Source organism: Mytilus galloprovincialis, chromosome 1 (assembly GCF_965363235.1).
Source record: "Mytilus galloprovincialis chromosome 1, xbMytGall1.hap1.1, whole genome shotgun sequence".
In the NCBI taxonomy this organism is placed as follows: domain Eukaryota; kingdom Metazoa; phylum Mollusca; class Bivalvia; order Mytilida; family Mytilidae; genus Mytilus; species Mytilus galloprovincialis.
In genome coordinates this window covers 30,549,013-30,556,633 of record NC_134838.1, presented here as the reverse complement: position 1 = coordinate 30,556,633, position 7,621 = coordinate 30,549,013, and the positions used below count along the sequence as shown (strand labels likewise).

Genomic DNA, 7,621 nt, shown 5'->3' with positions numbered 1-7,621 from the left:
TGTGTATGAAGTAAGAAAAAAAACTCTGCTATTGATAATGCAGAATTTATATCACAAGCTATTGCTGATCTGTTGGTCAATAATTGTATTCGAGAAGTTAAACCCAGACCTCATGTTATAAAACAGTAAAATTTGGGGATAAGAGAGTGATTTTAGACTTACGGGAAGTTAATAACCAAAAACAAAATACAATTTGAAGGTTGGAAGGTAGCTTTACAATATTTTGAGAAAAAAATAGCTTCAATTTTTAATTTGATTTAAGGTCCGGTTAAAATGATCATTTTAATATCGAACCGCAAGTTAAACTTACTTAGGCTTTTTATTGGAAGAAAATTTTTACATTTTTACAGTATTATCATTCGGCATGTCTTCTAGTTCATATGTGGTTACACAATTTTTATGGCCGTAAGTTTAGTTTTGGAGGAAAAATGGTATCCACATTGTTTAATATTTAGATGATTGTATAGGTCCTTATTCTGATTTCGATCTGCCTATTTAGATTCTGTTTTCGTGTCACAGACGTTATCTAATGCTGGTTTTGTAGTCAACATATACAAATCTATATGCAAACCTTTTCAGGAGCTTGTTTAGCTAGGTTTAATTTGGAAAATGTTAAATCACAGTATCTATGTTCCTACTCTTTGTGATTACGTGTATTATTCAAGTGATGGATTATTTGGCTTTTGTCAGTGCGTACATGTCATCCAGGGATACCGGAGAGTACTTGCTATGTCATCTGTCATAGGCAATGCATGCTACCAGTTTATTGACTAGATATTTATATCGATTGATACAGTCATGTGTTTTATTTGATAACAGTTTCATGTTGAGGGATCAAGAGGTCATAGGTGAATTACAGTTTTGGAAACATTTCTGCTCAAATTTCAAATGTTGGTACGAGATTCAATCCATAAATGTCTATTCGGATGCAAGCAGTTTTGCGTGTGGTGCTTATTCTTGTCAATTAGATTATTAGCTTTTTCATAAAATGTGGACTGATGGAAAGAAAGAGTTAAGTTCGACATGGAGAGACTCAAAAAGTGAGTACGTAGAAATACTTTTCAGGGTCAGTTATCAAGGAAAGTGTTAAAGTAGTTTACGGATAGTTAGAATTGTGTAGGTATATTTGAGGTATTGATAAACTGCAATTATATAGTTTGGCGATGTCAATAATTTATATTTGTGTAAATAGCAATTTTTGCATTTTTTTCATGAAAAAGTACTTGGAATCCATATATTTTGTAATTTGAATAAATTAATTCATCACTAAAGACTAGAAGTGACTTTCGATAAATCGGATTGGGCTAATCATCACACAGTTTACAGGTAAAAGTATATAAAAACTATATATTTTTGGAATCATTTTGACAGAAGCTATCACATGAGACCTGAAGTGACATTGACTTCACCGGAAGTAGCACATTAGGTCCCTTATTTTACTCAAAAGTATAAAGAAACCATTAATTTATCGCATCAGTATGAAGACACTTATGATTGGATGCCAATTTCAACTTTGAGTAAACAGGAACTAGCTTCTTTTCAATAACTTTGATAATTGATGTGGAAAGACCTTCAATTGTTCTCTGAACAATCGACTTTAATTAAACATTGCACTGCGTGTAAATCTTTAAATACTTTTAATGTACATTTTTACCTTAGTTATTTAAGAGGAATTTGTTATGTCAACCTTATGTGGCTGAAATGCTTGAATTCACGGATACCAAAGACATTTAAATACATTGTTCTAATAAAAAAAAATTGCTCGGTTCACAGGACTTAAAAGTCACTGCAATTGCTGTACGGGTTGTGACTTAATATTGAAATAATTGATTTTATTGAATAATAATAAAAATGCATTATAACCAATTTTTTTTATTTTGTCTAGTACAACATTATAAATATGCCGCTTGGCTGGACAGTTGTCTCATTGGCAATCATACCACATCTTTTGTTTTATAACACTATATTCATGCCGTTTGGTTAGTATAGCAATACAGATTGCCGCTTGGCTAAAATACCCTCGAAGGTATGGCTAGAATACAAAAATAAAAATGCCGCTTGGACAGAAAACCAATATACGTATGCTGATTAAAAATAAATAAATACTCCGATTGCCTACTTGATACAGCTTGTTCATTAGAATGCTGCATGTTGCTTGACTACAATATGCCATATTTGCAAAAGATTTACACTTTACATTATAGTAAGTTGGCTTATTATGGATTTAACTTTTTTATCCAGATAAATTATTTTCTAATTTTGTTTTACATATTTCAGATTTGTTATCATACGGGAAGGTGGACAAAAGTTAATAAAACACAACTTATTACCTTATATTTCGCAAACAACCCTGGGTTGTGTTCAAACTTAGGGCTATGTAGACTTATGACTATTGAACGTGTAGCTAGCATAGTTGCTACATGGATATTGACATAGGCTAGCTTCTTGTTAAGTAGACGAACATCTACATAGCACTACGTAGCCGCCACGATATTGGACGCAACCCTGTTTTTCTTAGATCGATTCAATTTCGCCAAGTGTAATCGTGAACTTGTGCGCTAGAGGTTTTTTTTCTTCAAATAAATAATATTTATTGACAGGTTGATAGTCTAAGATGGTGGCAAATATTGATGTGGTTGTTGAGAAAGACAATTATCATTGATATTCAGTAACCTATGTGTACTTATAAAATGCACTTGACCTTTACAAGGGGCTACTCACAAGAAATTGCACTTGACTTTTGCAAATGGCTACTCTCATTTGAGAATTTTGTATTATATTGATAATTTTGTTATGTTCGATTGAGATTACGGATTATATCATAATATTCGTTTACCTAGATACACTCCGCCTCGCTAGCTAATATGCAACAGTAAAATCTACATTTTACGAACGCGAAACTTACAATACAAGGTGTGTTCCCAATTCACTCTAACTGTGAATTCCAGGTAAAAAAAATACTAAGGTGATATGGGAGTTGTAATAAGGCGAAATAAGAATTCAGATGAAAAAAAAAAAAAAAAACCTATGTGTTTTTATAACAGCATAAACATAATGTAATTGGAGATAATTTTTTCTCTAATTTTTGTGTTATTTTCACATTTCCTGACCGGTGTGAGAAAAATATTTCTCCTCACTAGTGAAAAATCTGTTCTCGGCAAATGATTAGTCAAAATTTGATTATGACGTCAAAATGTTTTGTTTTCTTCTCAATTTTCCTATTATGACGTCATGAAAAAAGCGACCTTGCCTGATGACGTCGCATATAAAGAGCACCATTTTCTGAAAATCTTTGAAAACGAACGATAAAAAGCATTAGAGAAACAGATTCCGACACTATAACACGTGTATTACGATATTTCTCCACTCTCGACAGTTAAATTTTATTATTTAAAGGGCTCGGCAAGCCTCGCGCTTTAAATAATAAAATTTAACTTTCTCGAGTGGAGAAATATCGTAATACACTTGTTGCAGTGTAAGAATCTATATATCTCGAACTGCATGATTATATTCAGTATGGTGATACATCATCTTACATCCTCAAACTTGGAAACTATATTAACCTTGAACATTCATATGTGTAAATCAGTGCCTTGTTTTTCACAATATGAACTATATGAAAATAATTCTTATGTTTTATATATAAGTGCTTTTTTCTCATGCTATTATTTATAACATGAGCATTTCCTCTATTAGTATGCAAATTAAAAATTATGCTTGGAATTTCGTGCTGATTCAGAAATGAAATGTTTGTTATGGTAGTATAATATTTGTCTTTATTCATTCATACTTACTAATTACAATACAAACAAAACGTAACTTCATTACATTTATTGTTTATATAATGATTTGGACAGCTAAGGCGAAATGAGAATAAGCCAAATACAATAAAGTTATGTCCTAATTCTTTAAGAACAAACACTTACGTTCTGACGAAACTTGTTGGTCAGAACTTAGCTGGTTTTGGTGTTTAACGTTAAATGAAGTAGGCATGAATTGGTATGTATGTGTTTTACAACAACGGTGTTCACATTAAAAAAAAAATATAATTAAGATAAATTCTATGCTTCATTAAGTTTTAGGTATTATAGACGGACACATAAAGCAATATTTTTAATCTAATTATAAATGTGTAACGTTGCTTATATCTTATTCCACGTTGCAATTTTCTTCGCATTTACGGATACGTAAAAGGTTTTGGCAACGGAAGTACAAAGAATTTTGGCTAAAACAATTTTTAAGTAAAATTGATTCCGAAATAGATAATTCATTGTAAAGCCATGTTTATCAAACCGAAATGGTGAAATAGCCAGTTATAGTTGATACGGGACATGTGTGTACAAACTGTACCATGAAAAGTGGTCTAGTGGGACGTCTACAGTGCAGGCGAATTGGTGTCACGATATCTCAGTAGCATGGGTTCGAATCCCTGCGAGGGAAGAACAAAAAATTTGCGAAAGCAAATTTACAGATCTAACATTATTGGGTTGATGTTTAGACGAGTTGTATATAAATAATGTACAGAGCCATGTATCACCATCACTGATCCGATGTATAAATCTGTTGTAGAGTTGTCACTGGCTCAGATGTACTTATAAACATAATTATTTTCTGTGACTGTATCTTACATTAATTTGTAGGATCTACACATATCCTCAGTGATTGATATAATCTTGCATCCAGTTCATGTTAAGTTATGGGCATAGAAAACTCTAGAGGAAAGAACCGAATACAAGATAATATCTTAACGTTTCAGAAACCAAAATGTGGACTACCATGCACAATGCAATGCAGAAGAGCTCACTGGATATAGTGCACAGTTGTTTTTCAGTTATAAAACTACTCTGGAGCTCATAAAATGAAGCATTATAATCAACATTATTGTCATCCGAGATATATAAAATTATTTTTACCGTTGTAATGAAAAAGCAAACACAAACATGCCAATACACTTGCCCTAATTGACATTTCCCTTGAAAATCGTTAAAGCGAAGGTTTGTTTTGTCAACATGATCCCATGGTAAAGCTCATGTTTTTCTAATGTTGTCTCGTGCTCATCAACCCAAAATGCATACATGTAAAACCAATATTGAAATATAAATATAAAAACATATCCACATTTTGGTATTTATGGGTGGGAGAGGGGGGAACTTATCAGGAATGTATTGCCTGACCAAACATAGCCCTTAAACCAACCACCACTTGGATATTGAAAGAATGAGGATGTATCACATGTACTTCCGCCAAAGATATCAACCAATGAGGTTATACACATATCCTCAGTGATTGATATAATCTTGCATCCAGTTCATGTTAAGTTATGGGCATAGAAAACTCTATAGTCCATACAGCATATTTGCAGGGCAATCTCAAAATATACCACTAGCAAGGCTTTCCCTTAAGGAATAGTATTCCCAATACTCAAAACAAATTCAACACTTTCATTAAATATTATTCCTTTTAAAATTACTTTAAAACACTTCTAAACATTTAAAGATGCATGTAAACAGTTCTTTATAAATCGTTCATAATTCAATAAATTCTCATGAATTTGACCACATACAGACTTTTAAAAGTTGAGTTAAGGCAATGAACTCATATCAAAATGAACATTGTCATTATTCTAATAACATCTTCAGCATGTGGAAAGCTTGTAAGCAAAGGGACTTAACCTCCAAGTGTAAACTATGCTGGCTTGTCTCTTTCTTTACTGTTGTTGAATCAAACACACTCTTTACTTCATAATCAGGAACATTGACAATTGTATTTCCACTCGATTCTTCACATGTCTACTGAAAATATATTAACCAATAACAAATTGTGTATTTGTACTAAAGACAGCATTAGTCACACTTTGAAAAGGAAAAATCCCTTTGCCTACAATCCACGTGGAAAACCACTAGGGAATCAGTGTCCCTCGAACTGTAGACAAAGAAATTTAAATTAAAAAATTTAACCATACATTAAATTTAAGTATACATTTGTACTAGTATACAAAATCATTCAACATTATATTTATTTATTAATTTAGATAAAACGAAACAAAACAAAAATATTGCAACCATTATTTAATCTCCCATGACAAAAAGATTTTTGTGACATATTTCAACACATCAATGAAATTAATTACACATCCCATAGAAAACATCATGAAATTACGGAAAAATTATAAGCATTACTTTAAAATAGGTTCATTTGAACATAACGCTGCTTCAACCACAGATTTTTTTTTTTTTTTTGTTTTTTTTTTTTGTACCGTGCCATATTGGCATCTTCTGCCTTTCTCAACGAAGACATACATAATTTAGTGTAGTATCAATATTTTCCCCATGCATTATTTTCCTATTTTCAGAAATCAAAACATTACTTCATTTGTAATTTGTTCTCACCATATTCTGATTAGAAAAACTCCTTTCCTTTTAAAAAGGTTGTTCAAACTCATTGACATGAATCATCGTGCAATGTCATATTACTTCTCCTTCATTCGTCACCCTGTCAAAGCTGTAGGTAACACCATCTGAAAATAAAAACATTCTATTCAATTATATGTACAATCAAACAGACCGCTGAACGCGGACCTCGACGAAGACACCTTATAATTCAATACACATCACTCCGATAAAAAACATGAATATCAAGTGACATGTCACACTAAATTATTCCACTTTCTCAATAATTCTATTCTTTTCTAACAAAGTCTTTAAATAGCATTTCTATCAGTATGTGCGATGTAAAAATAAATGGAAAGTCCACAACACAGTCAAAAGTAACAAAAGAAACTATTTACCCTATAAACAATTTATTATTCTCCTTTCAACTACAATTTTCCAAAATGGCCAGAGCCCCCATTTCCACATATATTTTATATAGCGATAGCACTTTGCCCTGCGTTTAACCGGCGCACGGCATAACAAATATCTGACCATCTGGGTTGATAATAACTACATAAGGTCTAAATCCCAAAACATCAGTTTGCCACCAAGGTCAAACATTACCATCTAGTTCTATCAAGAAGCCGCCAAGGCGAATATAAATGACCACCAAGGTCTTGACGCCCCCAAGGCTAGTATTTTTAATTCATTGTTGCCATCAAGGCAAATGTAAAAAATCATAAAAATGACCACCTAGGTCTATTGCCACCAAGGCATATAAAAATGACCACCTAGGTCTATTGCCACCAAGGCATATATAAATGACCACCTAGGTCTTTTGCCACCAAGGCATATATAAATGACCACCAAGGTCTTAAAGCCACCAAGGCTATATTGCCACCAAGGCAAATGTAAGTAAAAGTTAAAGAATATAGTTACTTTGCCGACAACACGTGGAGCACGACCTTCCCACAGCTTTGGATATAACCTTGGATATTGAAAGAATAAGGATGTATCACATGTACTTCCGCCAAAGATATCAACCAATGAGGTTACTTTACTATAGGTAATTTAGCTGATTTGTAAGGATAACATCTTCATGCCTTATATATCATGTACTGTAGTACGACGCTAGATTAAATCTGACGTGGAAAGGTTACACTCGGCCACCGAAACCTTCATTTTAATGAAGCCCAGGTGCTCATGTGGTCTTGCGGGACGGCTACAGTGCAGGCGATTTTGTGTCACGA

The 7,621-nt window shown here is 32.8% G+C and overlaps 1 long non-coding RNA gene across 1 annotated transcript; it reads right to left on the bottom strand.

Moving 5' to 3' along the window:
• Positions 1–5,424: 5,424 nt before the first annotated feature.
• LOC143071224 (uncharacterized) lies at positions 5,425–7,349 on the bottom strand. Its single transcript, XR_012976824.1, has 3 exons — positions 7,311–7,349; positions 6,390–6,517; positions 5,425–5,792 (listed from the first exon to the last, which is right to left on the bottom strand). It is a non-coding gene; the product is annotated as an uncharacterized LOC143071224 (long non-coding RNA).
• Between the last annotated feature and the right edge of the window lie 272 nt (positions 7,350–7,621).